Source organism: Vipera ursinii (genome assembly GCF_947247035.1).
Source record: "Vipera ursinii genome assembly, chromosome: 2".
Taxonomy (NCBI): Eukaryota; Metazoa; Chordata; class Lepidosauria; order Squamata; family Viperidae; genus Vipera; species Vipera ursinii.
In genome coordinates, this window is record NC_139513.1 from 80,801,074 (window position 1) to 80,821,625 (window position 20,552).

Consider the following 20,552-nt stretch of genomic DNA (forward strand, 5'->3'; position numbering starts at 1 on the left):
ATTTGATGACACTAGTGCAGTAATTAAAAAAAATCTGTTTCAATTTTCTACTGCTTAGACCAGGGGTCGGCAACCTCGGCTCTTTTATGACTCGTGGACTTCAACTCCCAGAATTCCTGAGCCAGCTATGCTGGCTCAGGAATTCTGGGAGTTGAAGTCCACAAGTCATAAAAGAGCCGAGGTTGCCGACCCCTGGCTTAGACTATTTAAGTTGACTCTAGTTGATAGACTCAAGACTATTAATCCCCTAATTTTTAAAGAAAGGCAAGAAAGGAAGATAAACCAAAAAATGTGTGGAGAGACTGGGCTTTACAAAGTCAGGTGTTGCAAATGTTTTATGAAAGTTTAAGAAACCTGGATTTTATATGGTTGTGCAGTGGGAATGGCAGGGAAGGGGATGGGTCAGGAATGAAAATTCAGAAAGATGAATATGTAAATTTGACAGTTCTTTGAATGTAACAATAATTGGGCACAAATTCAAAATAACATGAACACAACAACAACTGAAGTATTGGAAAGTTTAAGATCTTGTAACCCTTTCATCCTCCCACCCTTTAAAAATAAAAAGTTAAAAATGCTTCTGCTTCACAGCTACTCAGTGACTGTATTGCTTTTTGCTGTGTTTCTATGTCTTAAAAGTTAAATATGGTGCTTATCAAAATTTGGTTGTGACTGTTTTTACTGGGTCTTTCTCTTTCGGTGACTTATTAACTGAAACACATTCTGACACAACAAAGCACACGCGTCTGAATATGATACCCTCTCTGTATCCCTATTCATATTTTTCAGATGGAAATTTCAATTCTGCCCTTGGTGATAGTGCTTCTAAAAGTTCAAATTATGTGATATAGTGTAAAAAGCATTCAAATGTTTCTTGAGTTTGCTTACTAATTGGGAAAGATTCCCTCTATAATAAAATATTTTACTTGCAAAACAAAGATAGTCAAATCACATGAATATAAATTTTCATTCAGCTTTTAATTATCTTATCTATACAAGACTGTACAATGCTGCTGAAGTATGGGCAATCCAACGCTAACAGGTTTCTTTTTAAAAGACTTAGTTTTGAACACTGGGTAGATAACAAGGATTGGGTTTGCAAATTGCACCATTTCATTCTTTATATAACCATATTTATTATATAAAACACGATTGATTTAGAAAATACAATATCTGACTTCACAAAGGACCACAAGCCAAAAGTGAACAAATCACATTATGGTTTGGCATGATGTTTTAACCCACCCATTTGATAGACAGGTGTATATCCATAGTGAAGTATGACACAGGAACAATAATCAACACTGATCATTTGATTTTGCTGAATAAAATTGGTTCTGCCAAGATTCAAATACTTGAGGCATATCTGCAGACTTATATGAATGCTCCAAGACTGGAAGTTTTTAAGAAGAGACTGGACAACTGTTTGTCCGAAATGGTATAGGTTCTCTTGCCTGAGCAGAGGGTTGGACTAGATGACCTCCAAGGTCCCTTCCAACATCATCATCACATCATCATCATTATTATTATCATCATCATCATCATCATATTGCATGGCACATAGAAATTATAGTTCCACGAGAGGCTCAAACCTCAAATACAGGTGGTTGATGTTTTTTTACCTTGTACTCAGGATGATTCTTTGGGTGAAATATAAATAGGTATAAAATACATTCAAACTAATGCCTTTAGAACTGACCACATGTTAACTATTTAATTTACTGTATGGAAAAAGAAATCCAAACCTTTCTACCAACCCAAAGAGATGTTGCATCTTCTTTACGTATTCATGACCTCTCCTGTTTTACAAGAGATGATTCATAGAAAATCCTTCGGTGGAGGAATTAAAGTTAGGAAAAGCTGGTTAAAATCTTTGATTAATCATATCCTCAAAAGATATATTAAGGTTTGAATGAAGAGTCTGTTTACTCATGTGGAGTGGCACCTAGGAGATATTAAGGGAGAGAAAGGGCTGGAAGGTTTTTTAGACTGTTTTGAGTTATTTGGGAGAATAATGCCTCCTTTGTCTCTAATGTGAGGCACAAGCACAGCTGCCACAGAAAAATAGGCATAGATGGCCTTTAGCTAGAAATATAAGAAGTCTCAGCCAGCACCATAAAATCTGACCTCTTTCTCTCTTGACATCAGCAAGAAATTCCAGCTCATTTAGAGGCCACTAGGCTGGGAGGCTACGTAAAGCTGGATGATAGATCAGTCCAAGACATCTTCACCGTAGCTACTTCTGTTCAATGATAGTAGGACAGCCCCTATTCATTGGAGACGGTACAAAATTCTGCTTCTGGAGAGCATGCACAAAATTAATAAAATTTGCTCCCTGAGGCTCAGAGAGTAGAAAGAGGTTGCCATTCCCAGTTTCTTTAACCCCTGTTTCTCGTGCAACATCAATGGAAAAATAATAATAATAATAATTTTATTTATATACCGCCCTTCTCCCGAAGGACTCAGGGCGGTGAACAGGGCAGATAGATAAAAATACAAAAATACAAAAGTTAAAAAAAAGAATTAAACATGTGCCCAGCTAAAAACAATAAATACATAAAATAAAATGAGAATAAAAAACCCAAACCATCCCCCATCAGGCCAGGCCAGCTTGTTCAAATAAGAATGTCTTCAGATCGCGACAGAAGGAGCGAAGATCGGGCACCATCCGGAGCTCAACCAGCAACCGATTCCATAGCTCCGGGGCGCCCACAGAGAAGGACCTCCCCCTGGGGGCCACCAATCGACATTCTCTGATCGGTGGCACCCTGAGGAGGCCCTCTCTGTGGGAGCGCACAGGGCGGAGGGAAGTTGATGCCGGCAGCAGGTGCTCCCTAAGGTACTCCGGACCCATGCCATGTAGGGCCTTAAACACCATTACCAGTACCTTGAATCTCCCCCGGAAGACAACTGGCAACCAATGCAGCTCACAGAGCAGAGGTGTAACATGGGAGTATTGGGAGACTCCCAACACAACTCTCGCGGCTGCATTCTGTACCAGTTGGAGCCTCCGAGTGGTCCTCAAGGGCAGCCCCATGTAGAGAGCGTTGCAGTAGTCCAGACGAGAGGTCACGAGCGCATGAGTGACCGTACATAAGGCATCCCGGTCTAGATAGGGCCGCAACTGGCGCACCAGGCGAACCTGGCCGAAGGCCCCCCTAGTCACAGCTACTATATGGTCTTCCAGAGTGAGCCGTGAATCTAGGAGGACTCCCAAGTTGCGAGCCCTATCTACGAGGGGTAATAGTTCAACCCCCATAGAAAGAGATGGAATGTTTTGAATATCTCGGGATGCCGGTATGTACAGCCACTCAGTCTTGTCGGGGTTGAGTTGAAGTCTGTTCCTCCCCATCCAGACCCGAACCGCCTCCAGGCAACGGGACTGGGGTGGTTTGGGGTCGAAATAAAAAGCTGGGTATCATCAGCATACTGATGATACCCAACTCCAAAACCACAAATGATCTCACCCAGCGGTTTCATATAGATGTTGAACAGGAGAGGCGAGAGGACCGACCCTGAGGAACTCCACAAACAAGAGACCTCGAGGTCGACCTCTGCCCCCCTGCCAACACCGACTGCGAACGTCCCAGGAGATAGGAGAACTACTGCAAAACCATGCCTCCCACTCCCAATCCCCTGAGACGCCGCAGCAGGATACCATGGTCGATGGTATCGAACGCCGCTGAGAGGTCTAATAGGACTAGGACAGAGGAATGTTCCCTGTCCCGAGCCCTCCAGAGATCATTCACCAGAGAGACCAATGCCGTCTCCGTGCTGTACCCGGGCCTGAAACCCGATTGGGTTCTTTGAAGTACTGCATTTGTCGGAACCATGGCATCAGTATTGTTTAAAACAAAAGGTCATGTGTACACAGAATGAATAATTTTGGTCACTTACAGACACTATTTATTTAAAACTTATATAGAAACTCCCCATCTTCTAACCAATTCTGGGTGGCTCCTAGTCAAAAATTTAAACAACATATAAAATCATATTTAAACTATAAACAGATTAAAAGACTAAAAGCAACGAAGACTTGGCACCAAATCAACCTGTAAAATTATCTAATTCACTCAGGATTCCTACAAACATAGCACGCTTTTATGTCACTATTAGTTAAGTTATAAAATTTGAGCAAATTTCCAGCAGTGTCTTTTCCAATTTTTCTGAAGAGCAGCATTCTGCATATCTGAGCTTTTCTAGGTTCAGGGCAGAGTTCCTTTATCAAATCTACCAAAATGTAACGTTATCTCCACTCAGTCCAGGTTATGTATTTAAAATAACCTTTCTGCCCTTCAGAGTTCCTTCCTCTTTTCTCAAGATGCAAAAGCCTTGACCTTTTGGGGGGAAAACTGAGCAAATCATTCAAAACAAGTGTCTGGCACAGCTGCTTTGTTTAACTAAAACAGAAGCTGCTTTCAAAAGGACCGACCGCTGGAGCCTTGCAAAAAAGAGATGCTTCATTTTTGCTTCTCTGCTCTGCAAAGTGTCTCTCTCTCTCTCTCTCTCTTTTAATGCTTTGTACAACCCTAGCAGGGAATTGCAATCTCCACAGGTGCAGGTAGTTCCAGCATTATGCTACCTTTTGAAACATTTGGATGAGCACCATGACATTTTATTAAGACGTCTTTCTGCTTGTTATTTCTACTGTTTTCCTTGCTTGCTCCTTTGGGTAGCCTCAGCCCAAAGTAAACAAAGCCCTGAAATCTCTCATTTTCTTCTGATTTGCCTTAGCCTTCCTCTCCCTCTCCCACTCCTAAGAGACTTGTTTTCTGGCCTCCATGCCAACATTCTTCTGCCTTTGCAATTCCTGTGATTTCACACTCCCAGCCTGCAAGAGGAGGGAGGATACAGCAGCAGAAGCATAAAGGGGAGGACATTCCATTCCATTTCTCCTGGAGATCAAAGAAGCTCTCTTCTGCAATTTGCAATGACCTACAGAGATGGGGCAGGGAGGGAGCTAAGGAATGGGCTGGTCGCCTCCCCTTTCCTTATCAGTTGTATTTACATTCTCCAAGTGTTCCAGCTCTTTCCAATTTGATCCAATTCTATCCTCCGTGTTTTATCTTTTTTAGCCCAAGAAAAGGAGAACAAATATGGCTTTTGGAGCCGAGCATAGTTACTTATTCCTTACCACTTACATGATCCAAAGGAATGTATAAATTGTACCATTGAACTTTGATCTGTTTGGCAGGAGGGAGAGCTTGAAACATAGTTTATAATCCAAAGGACTATTCCAGATTCAAGCAAATTTAACTAATCAATTTCCAAGGTTCAAAGTCTATCACGATACAGAGTATACCCTCTCATGAACACTCAGCTTTAGAAAGAATCTTTGGTGGAACACCAAAATTTGCGTCCCACTTGTTGAACATTAAAAATAACCAGGTGAAATATCCATCTTGAAAACGACAGCAATGTCTTGCAGTAGATCTTCTTCCACTTCCCAATCTTGCTTACAAACTTAAGAAACTTTTCATGCTCTCTATCCCGTTAAACTCTGTGCCAATCTTGCCTAGTTCTGTGAAGTCAGTCGAGGTCATCTTGACGCTGATACAATCTCAATTAAATTGAACTCTTACTTGATTTGCGTTGTTTTTCATTCCTAATTATGTGCATTTTTATTTTATTTTTATGTATTTCTCACATTTGTATTATGCCCACTTGACAGAGTATAATTCTGGGTGGCATACAACAGCTCATTAATAAAGAAAACCAATAAATATATAAAAACCCTTCTTAGTAAAAAAAAAAGACAGAAAGAAAGAAAGAAACTATTTAAAAAAAACACAGGAGCAAGAAAGGATGATGTTAGCCACAATAAGGGAGCCATTGCAAGAGATCCCTGGTCCCGTGGGACCCTCAGGCTTCATGGCAAACCCGGGTCTTGGGAGATTTGGAGAATGTTAAGAGGGATGGAGCTAACCTCATTTCTGGGAGAAGATTGCACAAGGTGGGCACCAGGGCAGAGAAGGCCCAACTCCTGGAGCCTGCTAAGTGTAGTTCCCTGACAGATGGAATCCACAGCACGCTTTTTCTGCTAGATCTGATAGGGCAGGCAGTTATAAACAGGGAGAGGCCAGATCACCCAGTCCCAAGTCATAAAGGACTTTAAAAATTAAAACCAGCACCTTGAATTGGACCCAGAAGCAAACCTGAAACCTCACAGCCTGGCAAAATGTAGCTTGCGCAGCAGAGGTGCGAGACATGCTGTTCTAAGGGCACACATAACTGCTGCACTACTGCATTTTGTACCAGCCTAAGCTTCTGGATATTCTTCAGTGGCGGCCCATGTAGAGCACATTTACAGAATCCAAATGGGAGAGGATTAGGTCATGAGTGACAGTGAGCAGAGCCCCACAATCCAGGATTTCAAGAATGCTTTCCAACCGGAAACTGCAAACAAGCATTTCGATCAGCCTGGCACAGCTTCCAGTATATCTAATATTCTTTGGTGAAGCTGGCATGACATAGTGAGCAGGCAATGTCTATATCCTCAGATTACCTTTCATGCTGTACTAGAGGATTGGCACATAAGCCTGCAGGTGAAGGAGGAAGTGATAAAGTCTCCTGGATCCAAGCCAATAAATACAAAACTTTATGATAGCAAGAGAGTTATCACTATAATCTGGTACTACTGAGTTTTTCTTACATGTAGCAATCATTGCCCTCTATGAGGCTGCTATCTTGCATATTTGTAGAACAAGAGTAGTTATTTCATAAATTCAGAAAGAAACTTTGGCAGACACATTTGATACTGTGTAATCACATTTATAAATATGTCAGCCACAATACTCTTGGCTCACTAGAGAAAAGGCTTGCCCAGGGCAACAGAGCAACCATATTTAGGAGATATCTACAACTTTTATTAATAATCTGTTTATTCTTCTGAGCTTCTACACCTCTAAGGAATTTAGCACTTGATAAAATTGTTTTTTAGGGTTTAACTCAATTAAATTCATCAGCATTTCTGTTCAGCCTTTATGAACAACCCATCCATTTGGCACTTCAAATGATTTTGAGATGTGCTTTGTCTGTAATGTCCAGATTATCAACTAACATGGCTTCTGGGAACTGCACCACCAACATATTTTCGCAAGGTTGGCATTTTGGAGAAGGCTGATACAGACAGCAAACAGGGCACCCAAGGAACACATCATGGAAGTCTCATGCATGCTCACTAAATGTTACGGAAAGCCAAATATAAAGCCATTTCATGTTTTTGCTACTCAACTGGAGTGAAAAAATGTGATTTATGATTATAGAAGCAACCCTGAATTAAGGAGAAACTTCCTAATAGTTAGGACAATTAAACCGTGGAACAGTTTACTATCAGAAGTCAGTTTACTATCAGAAGGTGCTTCATCACTGGGATTTTTTTTAAAGAAAAAACTGGACAGCCACTTACCTGAAGTGTCTCCTGCCTGAGCAGGCAATTAGACTTCAAGGTCCCTTCCAACTCTAGTCTAATTGATTGATTGACTGATTGAATGAATGAATCGCTAATGATAATAAAAACATTTTCTCATTTCCAGAAGTGCAGTAGGGCATAGGAGATCTGTCCATCCTGACCACAATTTTTAGAAGGGTGCCAAGCCTGATTTTATATGGGTGGTGGTGATGGTCCCCCTCCAATATATTATTTGTCCAGACAGCAAAGATTTGTAATTACAGAATCATCTCTGTCATGAAACAGTAAAGCATTTTCAGAAGACCAGCCTCCCTGTCACTTGATTCTGTGTAGTTGGGATTAATCTGAACTAGTTTGACCAAGAGCAAGTCTGTATTGCTTAAGAGAACTTATTCCTAATCAGCATTTTTCCTTTCAGGCCTGTAGCTGAGCACAGAGTAACTGTCAATCAGTTGCTGCTCAATTAGGATGAGCCAGAGTCAGTTTGATGTACTGGTGAAGGCAACAGTCTAGATACAGTGAGTTCTAGTCCCACTTGTAGGCACAAAGTCATTTTTAGGAGAGAAGGTAATGGCAAAGCACTTACAAAAAAAGTGCAGGGACTAGTAGTCCAAGCCAGGAGTCACAAAGTGACTCAAAGGAGAGAAACACAATTAGAGAAACCAAAAGTGACAGATTCAGTCATCTGGGAAGTTCGTTGGTTAGCCTAAAAAAAAGTCTGAATCGCTCTATAGTTTGCATGTTCAGATTTTACATTGAAGGTTTTCTTTTCCTGAAAAGTTTATCTTTAAGTGTTAATAATGGTGCCTCTTGAATGTAGAGATGCAGATAAAGATCTTTGTTTGGTTCATGCACGATCAAAATTTGCTGGAAAGCCGAGACTTAATGATTCTAAATCCAGAATAATGCAGAAACTTCTAAATTTGTCCCTCCTTTTTATCAGCCTATTTCAGAGAAAGAGGCAACCGCTTGGCTAAATGTGCGCAAATACACATCCTTCTCACAGCTCAGAGCTCCCCTCCAAATTTCCAGAAATCTTTTCAGATGCTTCCCCCCTTTTTTGGTTGAGGGGGGGACTTTTTCAAACTTTGCAAAGACACAGATTTCTTGTGGTTTAAAAAACTTGCCTCAACTCTATAGACTAGAGCAGCGTTTCCCAACCTTAGGAACTTGAAGATGCGTGGACTTCAACTCCCAGAATTCCCCAGCCAGCATAGCTGGCTGGGGAATTCTGGGAGTTGAAGTCCACGCATCTTCAAGTTCCTAAGGTTGGGAAACGCTGGACTAGAGCACCGTGTTTCTCAACTTCAGCAACTTGGAAGATGCGTGAACTGACTTCTGGGAGCTGAAGTCCACACATCTTCAGGTTGCTGAGGTTAAGAAATTCTGCTGTGGAAGACTAAAAAGAAGCCGGGCCCGGGGCGGGCGGGGGGAGAATGGGATAACTTTTTCTTCTGCCTCACGCAATACAGCTGGGTCTGGTATTTGCAGTTAATTCATATTTGGAAGTAGGAGCAAAAAAAAAAAAAACCCCTCTGTGGACGAAAGTGCTCCTGAGACCTGCGCACCATTCGTTCCTTCATAGCCTGGAGCTCCCTATCTACGGCAGCAGCCCAAGCCAGGCCAGCATTCCCTCCAACGTAGCAAGCAGCCTGCATCTCTCACGCCAAGCGAATAAGCAGCCTAGCAGACGAACACTTTCCCTTTGTTAGACTTCCGTCGCAGTTTCTATTCAAAAATATGCTTTCCAGCTCCCCGCGCCCTCCCGCTCTCCTCTCCGAAGCCAGGCGGCCCCTGACGGAGGAAGAAGGGAGCTGCCGCTGAAAGCCGTAGAGCTCCCCCTGGTGGCCGGTTTCTTCGTGGCCCTCTGCCAGAAATGTACCCGACCTCCACAATCGCAAACAATGTACGTATATAGTTGGGCTTTTACCTTGTGCAAATCGTGATTTCTTCCAATAAAATGAACTGAACAAACAGCAGAATACTCATGGGCCCCTATGTACAATGCCCAGCGGCTGGATTTACGCCAGAACCAAACCTGTAACACTGTGGGTGAACTGAATGCCTGGCATAAGGAGGGCAGGGAGAAATTTGCCAGCCAGATGTTGTTGACTTTTGGGGGTTGGGAAGTTACCCTCATTTTGAAATAATCTTCGTGGTGTGCTTGGCCTGGACAAAGAGAAAGGCAAGCCTCTCTAGACAATATATTTCAAGGGTATTGATGGAATCCGAAAAGCAATGTTTTAGTATACCTGGCTAATTTAGATGTTAAGCTCATTTTTACTTAATAGTCATTTTCTTTTTGTAAACTAGCTGATACATATTTAACAGAAACTCCTGCAGTTCAAAGCATTCTGATATTCCTCTGAGTGCTTATTCATCTAAACTGGGCCTTATCTCTGAGCTTTATAAAGCACAGGATTGTGCCAGGAAGGGTGACGACTGACGTGTCATCAGCAGTGCTTTTCTACCAGACAGTATTAATTTACCGTACATGTTTGCAGCTAAAAGAGTCAGATCTCTTGAAGGCAATAAACTACATTTTGAAAGTAGGCTTGCTGGTTTACCAGCGTATCTGTAGGGCTGGAGTTGGTGTCCTAGGCCAGATGTGGAGATGAGACCATCTGGACCTTTCCTTAAAATGGTTTGACCATTTTCCTGTGTATGTAAATCACGTGAAGTTGTCCAGCACGTGATACAAATAGTCCTCAACTTACAGGCACGAGTGAGACTGGAATTTCTATGGCTAAGCACAGACGTTGTTAAGTAAACCATGCCCAATTTTGCAACCTTTTTTGACATGGTTGTTAAGTGAATCCCTGCAGTTAAGTGAATCACACTACCATTAAGTAAATCTGACTTCTCCCATTGACTTTGTTAGTCTGAAGCCAGCTAGGAGGGTCACAACTGACAGTCACATGATACACACACACACACACACACCAACCATTGTAAATACTTCCCTGTTACCAAGTAACTGAATTTTGATCATGAGACTGTGGGGAATGCTCCGTAATTGTGAGGACCAGTCATAAGCCACTTTTTCCAGTGCCATTGTAACTTTGAATGCTCTCTAAATGAAATGTTTGTAAATTGAGGACTACCTTTCCCTCTTGTTCCTACACTATCCGAGGACAATCTTTTGAAGTATAAAATATGTTAGGCTTTGTTAGCCTCCTTTACCCTGAATAGAAATCGACTGATTTCTGTGATGGGGAAGAGAAGCAAGAGAGGCGGGAATGGAACTGGTGAATGGATTTATTGTACCATTTTCAATAATGCCTTGGTTAAGACCACACTTGGAATATTTCCTGGGGCTTTTTTTTCTTTCCCCCCCTTTTTATATTTTTATTGTATTCAAAATAGCTTTTTAAGAGAAACCACAAAGGTATCTCAGCACTACCGAAGAACAAAATTCTACAACTCACAGTATACCAGTAACTTGAAAGGTCCTTGGTGCTCTTTGAGCTTGCTTGTTTTCTTGCAGACGTTTCATTATCCTACCAAGATACTGTAACATCATCAGTGATAGTCACACTAGCACTGATGATGTTACCTAGTTAGGGTAATGAAACATCTGCAAGAAGACAAGCAAGCTGAGAGAGAACCAAGGACCCCTCATCTCAGCCCTATTCAAGAGCACCAATTCCTATTCAAGACGCCTTATGATGTCCAGAGGGTGGATGCTTTTTAAGGCTTAGGACATGTCCCTCATGTTCTCTCGGTCAATCAAAAACCCACCACCCCTTTGAAAATTTGGCGAACCCCACTCCTGTGCATCCTGTCAAATTAGGCGTTTAGCAAGTGCAAATTTGGGTCTTACAAATTCATGGATTTGGGTAGAAAGAGAACTAGAGCACCATTCAAGCAAAGTCCTTGCGGACTTCAGTGTAAATTGGGGGGAGGGGGTCTGCTTGGCCTCTGGAAACAGAGATTAAAACCCCAAGAAGGCATCACATTGGACAAAAAATAATAATAATAAATCCACACAGAAAGTGTGCGTGCACAGAAGACTCTTCCGGACTTCCCAAAGAGTTAAGCAACGTATTGCAAAGATTGAAGTTGGCTATGCAGAACAACAAATCTAGCAGATCTAGCTACAAATATTCTCCCTCATTGGTACAGTATAACTTTCCAAGAAGATCTAGGCATCAGTGATGCACAAAAAAATATTTAAAAAAAAATCAGTTGAGTAAACTGATTTCTTGTTTTTCAAATCAAGGTTAGCCACAAGATGTCAGTACGAAAGAAGCTAAGAATGCAGGTACATTACTGCTTGAAACTGTTGCTCAGTCCATGAATTCTGCAGTTTCACAGGACTAAGTACCGCTTACAGGGGTGTTGAAAAAGGCATTTTGAAAACTGTTTTTGCTAGAAAATGAATCTCAGTTCATAGCCTGCATTATTATTAACAATGATAACAATAGTAATGAGAACAAGACCAATAATAAAAACAAAAGCTCAAGAAGTCAAACTGATTGTCGCACATTTTTCAACCGTGAGCCAGCATGTTCACGATATCTAGGACAATTGTTTTCATTTTCACTACTGAAAAGCTGCTTTAATTAAAAGACTGTTATGGTAAAGCATATGTCCTGCAGGCAGACAGTCCCACGATGGCACCTCCCGGTAAATACATATTTACTGCAATGTTTTTATGGAGTACAAATATTTTTTAAAAAAATAATATCTGGGCACAAATAGAAAATTATGGGGATTATTTATGTATTTTTTTTTAAAAAAAGATTTATACCTCAAAGCTGTCTAACTTGTAAAACACAACTCTGGGCACTTCATAACAATAATAAAGTTAATTAAAACTAAGAAAACTAAAATAGGCACCTAACCCATCATCTCCAATGCAGCAATCTATATAATCTCTGAGTTCCAACCTTCCCTATCCCAGTGCCTGGGGGGAAAGCTAGCCATTTAATATCAGCATGGAAGCCCAAATAAATAAGCAAATATATGGTGTAAAACCCCTTCATGGATTACTGCCTTGTCGTGGCAAAGGGGCTTGCGTAATTCAAGAAAGCTATGAGCTATGCCGTGCAGGGCCATCCAAGATGGAAAGGTCATAGCAGAGAGTTCTGACAAAACGTGATCCACTGGAGAAGGAAATGGCAACCCACTCCAGTATCTTTGCCATGAAAACCCTATGGACAGTACCAAAAGGCAAAATGATATGACGCTGGAAGATGAGCCCCTCAGGTCGGAAGGCGTCCAATATGCTACTGGGGAAGAGCAGAGGGCTAGTACTAGTAGCGCCAGAAAGAATGAAGCGACTGGGCCAAAGCCGAAAGGACGCTCAGCTGTGGATATGTCTGGTGGTGAAAGGAAAGTCCGATGCTGTAAAGATTTTTTCTCCATAGGAACCTGGAATGTAAGATCCATGAATCAAGGAAAGCTGGACGTGGTCAAACAAGAGATGACAAGACTAAACATCGACATCTTAGGTATCAGAGAACTAAAAAGGACAGGAATGGGTGAATTTAATTCAGACAACCATCAGGTATACTACTGCGGGCAAGAATCCCTCAGAAGAAATGGAGTAGCCTTCATAGTCAATAAAAAAGTAGGAAAAGCAATACTGGGATACAATCCTCAAAATGACAGAATGATCTCAGTTCGAATCCAAGGCAAACCATTCAATATCACAGTAGTCCAAGTCTATGCCCCAATCACCGGTGCTGAAGAGGATGAAATTGACTGGTTCTATGAAGCCCTACAGCACCTTATAGAACTAACACCCAAAAATGATGTCCTTATCGTCATGGGGGATTGGAATGCTAAAGTAGGAAGCCAAAAGATAACTGGAATAACAGGCAAGTTTGGCCTTGGAGTACAAAATGAAGCAGGGCACAGGCTGATAGAATTTTGTCAAGAGAATACGATGGTCATAGCAAACACTCTTTTCCAACAACCCAGGAGATGGCTTTACACATGGACATCACCAGACAGTCAACACAGAAATCAGATTGACTATATGCTCTGCAGCCAAAGATGGAGAAGCTCTATACAGTCAGTAAAAACAAGCCCAGGAGCTGACTGTGGCTCAGACCATGAGCTTCTTGTTGCAAAGTTTAGGCTTAAATTAAAGAAAGTAGGGAAAAGTGCTAGGCCAGTCAGGTATGAATTAAATCATATCCCTATTCAATATACAGTAGAGGTGACAAATAGATTTAAGGAATTAGATCTGATAGACAGAGTGCCTGAAGAACTATGGACAGAGGTTCGCAACATTGTACAACAGGTAGCAACCAAAACCATCCCAAAGAAAAAGAAATGCAAGAAAGCAAAATGGCTGTCTGAGGAAGCTTTGCAAATAGCTGAGGAAAGGAGGGAAGCGAAAGGCAAGGGAGAAAAAAAAAGATATGCCCAATTAAATGTAGAATTCCAAAGAATAGCTAGAAGAGATAAGAATGCCTTCTTAAATGAACAATGCAAAGAAATAGAAGAAAACAATAGAATAGGGAGGACCAGAGATCTTTTCAATAAAATTGGAGAGATGAAAGGAACGTTTCATGCAAAAATGGGCATGATAAAGGACCAAAATGGCAGGGACCTAACAGAGGCAGAAGAGATTAAGAAGAGGTGGCAAAATTACACAGAAGAACTATACAAGAATGAGCTTAACGTCCCTGAGAATCACAATGAGGTGGTCACTGACCTCGAGCCAGACATCCTAGAACAGACATGTCAAGCACAAGGCCCGGGGGCCAGATCCGGCCCGCGAAGTGGTTTCATGTGGCCCACGAAGCCATCCTGGAAACAGTGAGGGAATGGCCCCCACTGCCTTGGCCCTGGCCCAGAGACCCTCCTTCTGCCAGAGACCCTCATATCTGTCCCACTCCTGCCCAGGTCCCCATAGGCACCCTTGATGCGAACGATGTAGAGCTGGCCATGCCCACCCAGTAGGCCATACGCACTCTGCCCACGCCCACCCAGTAGGCCACGCCCACCCTGGCCATACCCACCCGGCCCCCTGAGGGCAACCGCAATTCTGATGTGGCCCTCAATGAAATTGAGTTTGACACCCCTGTCCTAGAATGTGAAGTGAAGTGGGCCTTAGAAAAGCTGAGCAACAACAAAGCTAGTGGAGGTGACAGTATTCCAGCTGAGCTATTCAAAATCTTAAAAGACGATGCAGTAAAAGTGCTACACTCAATTTGCCAGCAAATTTGGAAAACTCAACAGTGGCCACAGGATTGGAAAAGATCAGTTTACATTCCAATTCCAAAGAAAGGCGGTGCCAAAGAATGTTCAAACTATCGCACCATTGCACTCATTTCTCATGCTAGTAAAGTCATGCTTAAAATTCTACAAGCTAGACTCCAGCAGTATGTGGATCGAGAACTACCAGAAGTACAGGCAGGATTTCGAAGAGGCAGAGGAACTAGAGATCAAATTGCTAACATACGCTGGATCATGGAGAAAGCTAGAGAGTTCCAGAAAAACATCTACTTCTGCTTCATTGACTATGCTAAAGCCTTTGATTGTGTGGATCATAACAAACTGTGGCAAGTCCTTAAAGAGATGGGCATACCAGACCATCTTATTTGTCTCTTGAGAAACCTATATACAGGCCAAGAAGCAACAGTGAGAACTGGACACGAAACCACTGATTGGTTCAAAATTGGGAAAGGAGTCCGGCAAGGCTGTATACTGTCGCCTTGCCTATTTAACTTATATGCAGAGCACATCATGAGAAAGGCAGGGCTAGATGAATCAAAAGTTGGAATTAAGATTGCCGGAAGAAACATCAACAACCTAAGATATGCAGATGATACCACTCTAATGGCAGAAAGTGAAGAGGAACTAAAGAGCCTCTTGTTGCGGGTGAAGAAGGAGAGTGCAAAACTTGGGTTGAAACTAAACATTAAGAAAACCAAGATCATGGCATCCAGGCCTCTCAATTCCTGGCAAATAGATGGGGAAGAAATGGAGGTAGTGACAGATTTTATTTTCCTGGGCTCCAAGATCACTGCAGATGGGGACTGTAGCCAAGAAATTAAAAGACGCTTGCTCCTTGGGAGGAAAGCTATGGCAAATCTAGACAGCACACTAAAAAGCAGAGACATCACCCTGTCAACAAAAGTGCGTATAGTCAAGGCTATGTTCTTCCCAGTTGCAATGTATGGCAGTGAAAGCTGGACCATAAGAAAGGCTGAGCGCCAAAGAATTGAAGCCTTTGAAGTATGGTGCTGGAAAGACTCCTGCGAGTCCCTTGGACTGCAAAGCGATCAAACCGGTCAGTCCTAGAGGAGATCAACCCTGACTGCTCTTTAGAAGGCCAGATCCTGAAGCTAAAACTCAAATACTTTGGCCACCTAATGAGAAGGAAGGACTCACTGGAGAAGAGCCTAATGCTGGGAAAGATTGAGGGCAATAGAAGAAGGAGACGACAGAGAATGAGGTGGCTGGATGGAGTTACTGAAGCAGGTGGTGTGAGCTTAAACGGACTCCAGAAGATGGTAGAGGACAGGAAGGCCTGGAGGAACATTGTCCATAGGGTCGCGATGGGTCGGACACGACTTCGCAACTAACAACAACAACAACATGGTGTAAAAGAATAGAAAAAAGCAGGTACAGGGTGAGCTGCAAAACAAGCCTGATAACTGTACATAGGACTTCCTTTTGCTATTCTGGACAATTTTCACCAACCTTGTCTTTGGTGAAGCTCACCAGATGCTGACCAAATGTTATAATCCAATGCAGCTGTAGGACATCACGCTGGGATAGGCCAATGCTTCCAAATCATGGACTTCAACTCCCTAAATTTTCACCAAGTCCACACAAATTAGAATATTCTCGGGGGGGGGGGGTTAAAGTCAGTGCCAAGATTGGGAAACACTGGTCTAGGTGATGTTGCATGTCGATAGGAAAATAAGAAAAGTAAAGAAAAGATAGGAAAGTAAGTTTTCCACAACACTTTCATCTTCTCACCCAGGACCAGCCAACCTACAATCCTAGGGTCCACCTGTGGCCTTTTTGAGCCTCCTTTGATCATGATTGCATAATGTATAATGATTGTGTTATGGTTGTTCCTTGATACTTGGGGATACTATTTATTGCACGGTTTATTTTATTACAGTGCTGTTTTGATGCTTCCAGATTTTGTTTTAATATTAATACTATTGGGAGGCTCATAAGCTGCTCAGAATCAGACATGACTGGAGCAGCTTATCAGCCAAGACAGAAACTCAATATAGATCACTTTGAAGCAGCTTCTTATAAGGGGCAGGCAGGTAGAAATTAGAATGTACTGAACATACACCAAACAGGTTGAAATCTGTACACCCGCAACAGTGGAAACCCCCATATAGCTGCGCTTCAGAGGGGCAATTAGTTTGTGCCAGGCATAGCTATTTATTAATATACATTCAACATGGAAAACCCACTCTAACGAGTACAAAAGAGCCTTTTCTCTTTACATAGGACAAGCTGGAACCGTGGTTGGTTTTCCCTAAGGTTTGCCTCTGGCTGCACCTTTAACATGTGTAGGCATAGCCCAAAAGAGTCTGCAGAACAGAAGCAACCAAGCTCTATGTTGAAAGAGAGAGCAAATTGCCTTCCACAATAGCCAAATCACAGCAGTTATCTTGGAATGGGACATTTGCTGAAAAATTGCTTCCAGGTAGAAAGGCAAATCCTGTATGGGGTGAAGGGTCCATCTAAATTCATATCTGGAATTACTTGAAAAAATGTGCAATGTGGGGAAGTGAGCTTATTCTTCTAGACATGGCTTAAAATTACTGTAAGCCAAAGAAGAGAGGAATGAAGAAGAACAAAGGAGAGGAGAGAATAACTGGAATTATCCCGATCTAAATTCCACAAGTATATTAATATCTCAGGAATTCTTTGCTAACGATCTGCAAACACCAAATGTCATAAAGGGCTACAACTGCATTTTAAATGTTTGTTCCTTTTTTTTTTACAGCAAAACACTTCTTTTTACTTCTTGTTTATCCACTTCATATACGGTATATATGCATAACTCACAAGTTTTCATTCTTCCTTGTTTGCTAACAAGTTCCCTCTTGTTTGTTCTCTTTTTAAGCCAGATAAAAAATGTTCTGTTCACATACTTATTTGTGAAGATTTGATTACTAAAAGCCAACATGGGTTTGTCAAAAACAGATCATGCCAGACAAATCTTATTGCATTCTTTGACCAAGTGACAAAATTAGTGGATCAGAGGAATGCTGTGGATATAATTTACTTGGACTTCAGTAAGGCATTTGATAATATAGATCACAAACTACTACTTGATAAGATAGAAAAATGTGGTTAAACGGCATCACCACCAGATGGATTTGTAGCTGGCTGACCGGCCATACTCAGCATGTGGTCCTCAATGGAACCACATCTACATGGAGGGAAATGTGTAGTGGGGTGCCCCAGGGCTCTGTTCTGGGCCCAGTGCTCTTCAACATCTTCATTAACGATTTGGATGAGGGGATAGATGGGGAACTCATCAAATTTGCAGACGACACCAATTTGGCAGGAATAGCCAACCCTCCAGAAGATAGGCTTAAGATACAGGAGGATCTGGACAGACTTGAACACTGGGCGCTATCTAACAAAATGAAATTCAATGGTGAAAAAAGTAAGGTTCTACATTTAGGCAAGAAAAACCAAACATACAGGTATAGTATAGAGGGTACCTTGCTCAATAGTAGTAACTGTGAGAGGGATCTCGGAGTTCTAGTGGACAATCACCTAAATGTGAGCCAGCAGTGTGCTGCAGCTGCCAAAAAAAGCCAACACAGTGCTAGGCTGCATTAACAGAGGGATAGAATCAAGATCAAGTGAAGTATTAATACCACTTTACAATGCTTTGGTAAGGCCACACCTGGAATACTGCATCCAGTTTTGGTCACCACAATGTAAAAAAGATGTTGAGACTCTGGAAAGAGTACAGAGAAGAGCAACAAAGATGATTAGAGGTCTGGAGGCTAAAACATATAAGGAATGGCTGCTGGAATTGGGCATGTCTAGTTTAATGAAGAGAAGGACGAGGGGGTCATGATAGCAGTGTTCCAATATCTTAGGGGTTGCCACAAAGACGAGGAAGTCAAGCTATTCTCCAAAGCACCCGAAGGCAGGACAAGAAGCAGTGGATGGAAACTAATCAAAGAGAGAAGCAACCTAGAACTAAGGAGAAACTTCCTGACAGTTAGAACAATTAACCAGTGGAACAACCTGCCTCCAGAAGCTATGAATGCTCCAACACTGGAAGTTTTTAAGAAGAGACTGGACAGCCATTTGTCTGAAATGGTATAGGGTTTCCTGGCTGAGTCGGGGGTTGGACTAGATGACCTCCAAGATCCCTTCCAACTTTACTATTATGATTATGATTATGTTCTCTCAGCAAACTTACGCTATAGTGGATTATTGAGCAATTCCTGTAAAAAAGGCTCACTATCTGCAAAAAATTCTGCCATTATTGTTAGTAGTAACATTCCTTCTGGGTATACTATACTAGGAAAAAAGAGGATTCCAATTTGAAAATGCAAGAATAGAAAGGAAATGGATAAAATGAAGTGAAAATATATATCAATTTAGTAACATTTACTGGATGTGTTATGGCTTAGTCACAATAGGGCAGTGAGATTAGTATATTTATTCAGCAATCTGGAGTCATACCAAAGTTAGTGTTTCTAGCATTTAATTTGTAGCTCTTCCCTTCCTGGTCATTGCCTGATTATTCTCATATAATTGTAGAATGGGTACTTGGGCCTAGATCTGGGCCTCCTGAAAATCCAGTCTGTGTGATTTTTTTAAAAAAAAATGAAAAACCTGTTTCTATGAAAACCAATTGTATGGGGAACTATATAGCTTATAACAGCATTCTTCAATTTGAAAACACTAAGCCGGTAACACTTAGCAGAGGCATCCACAGGATTCCCAAAGACTTTTTGTCAAAATGATGGCACAAGCTGGCAATGCAACTCCTTTTGTATGTAGATCCAGTGTTTCCATGCATGAGCAAAAGGGGTGGAGTTTGCATTACATCAGCATGATCCTCCTTTCATCACTGACCTTCCTTTGATCTTTCCTACAGATGCTTTTGTTCTTTGGCTACCTGGAACAAACGTTGAACAAGAGATCCACAGTGATCGTGATTAAAGGACACTCTGGCCATAGGAACCTGGACTTCTCTGTAGTGATTCCCCCACTGGGGACATATGACACTAGGCCTGGTTCAGTTAGTGCAGGGGTAGGCAACCTCAGCTCTTTTATGATTCATGGACTTCAACTCCCAGAATTCCTGCTGACTCAGGAATTCTGGGAGTTGAAGTCCATGAGTCATAAAAGAGCCGAAGTTGCCTACCCGTGAGTTAGTGCTTCTTGGTTCCTCCTGAGTCAATTCAAAATGATTGTTTTAACATGCAAATCCCTCTATAATTTGGGTCCTGCCTACCTAAAGGATCAATTTCCCTATGTCTTCATCCTTTGTGTTACCAGTTCTTCCCCAAAAGGAGACCTGGCTAGAAATAACTAGACTCTGGGCCATCTGGGTAGGGATACCATTTCTCAGTAGTAATTCTGTCCAATCAAGAGTAAGGACATTGCCCCCAAACTTACTTTGAGGAATATAAGAAAGCATTATATCCTTAATTTAGTCTTTTTTATGACTTGGCATGTTGGCTGAACTGAATGTTATGTTTGTTTTATAGGTGTTGTGTTATTTATTACTATGTTCTTTTACTGAACCTGTTTTAACTAATGTAACTCGCCAGGCTTTTCCCCCCTTTCCATTCAATTGTATCTAGTTTCAGACAATGTCTGGACAAGTCCTTGTAGTTTCCTTGGCAAGGATTTTCAGAAGTGGTTTGCCATTGCCCTGCTTCCTAGGGCTGAGAGAGAATGTCTACAGGTAGTTCTTGACTTACAACAGTTCGTTTAGTAACCATTCAAAGTTACAACAGCACTGAAAAAATGACTTATGACCATCTTTCTCACTTCAGGCTATTGCAGGATCCCCATGATCGTATGATTTCATTCGGAAGCTTGACAACTGACTCATATTTATGACGGTTGCAGTGTCATGTGATTACTTTTTGCAACCTTCTGACAAGCAAACTCAAACCAGATTCACTTAACAATCGTAATTTAACAACTGCAGTGATTCACT